Raw genomic sequence first — 883 nt, 5'->3', positions numbered from 1 at the left:
TAAAGTTTTTAAAACAAACTGATGACAGTAAATCAAACACTGTAAGTTGTTTAGAGACTGATGACACTGCTGCTAAGAACTTGCAATCTGAAGAAATGGCAATGTCCGAAATAGAGTCATTTTCCTGAGGTTTAGAGCTTATTGAAATGCTTAAACTGTTGTGCTTCGAAGTCTTGTAACAGTCGATAAGCATGCCTTTGCTAACACTAACATAATCGCCGCTTACTGCTATACAGCTCATTATTAAAACTAAAATTTGTTAATTATTGAACTTAAATAATGATGTGCTTGAATGGAGTCGTTCGCATGGGCACTGTATTTCCAAATCCTCCTTTTAAAAACCAACCAGCTCTTCAAGCTTGTAATTAAGTTTAAAGTTTTCTGTAAATAGGTACTTTACCAGTATTTCTACAGTTTTGTTATGTCCTCCACACGTGGTTGGTTGTATCGATCGTCATCAGTTAATGCGGATCGTGGATTGGATTGGTTGGTTTGACATTGACATCCATTGACAATGACAGAGACGGGATATCTTTTTTTTTATTTGTTATGCTACGATAAGGTCCGGAAACATACCGCCTCTATAATATTTTTCTCTATTGCTTACATGCCGGCTATTTATTATTATCCCACTAATATTATAAATGCAAAAGTTCGTAAGTTTGTTTGTTTGTTACCTCATCACGTCTAAATAAATTGTACGGAGTCGTAGGCAAGAGGTTAGTTATGCCTTTATCGCACGTACCGAGTTAACGGGCGAGACGTGCGTATAAAGTTTAACATAGCGAGCGAGCGAACGCTGAACAGCAGGGCTACTACGAAACTCGAAGTTCGTGTCGTGCGGTCCCTCTGACACTTATATGTTTAATACGAGAGCGAGAGG

At 38.1% G+C, this 883-nt stretch overlaps 1 protein-coding gene across 1 annotated transcript in view; it reads left to right on the top strand.

The window, feature by feature from the left end:
• BubR1 (Bub1-related kinase) overlaps window positions 1–388 on the top strand; it is a gene marked incomplete in the record, with an annotated part of 15,486 nt that extends 15,098 nt beyond the window's left edge. Inside the window, 1 exon segment of the mRNA XM_074086957.1 lies at window positions 1–388.
• Between the last annotated feature and the right edge of the window lie 495 nt (window positions 389–883).

Source organism: Choristoneura fumiferana, chromosome 4 (genome assembly GCF_025370935.1).
Source record: "Choristoneura fumiferana chromosome 4, NRCan_CFum_1, whole genome shotgun sequence".
Classification (NCBI taxonomy): Eukaryota; Metazoa; Arthropoda; class Insecta; order Lepidoptera; family Tortricidae; genus Choristoneura; species Choristoneura fumiferana.
This window is presented reverse-complemented; position numbering and strand designations above follow the sequence as displayed.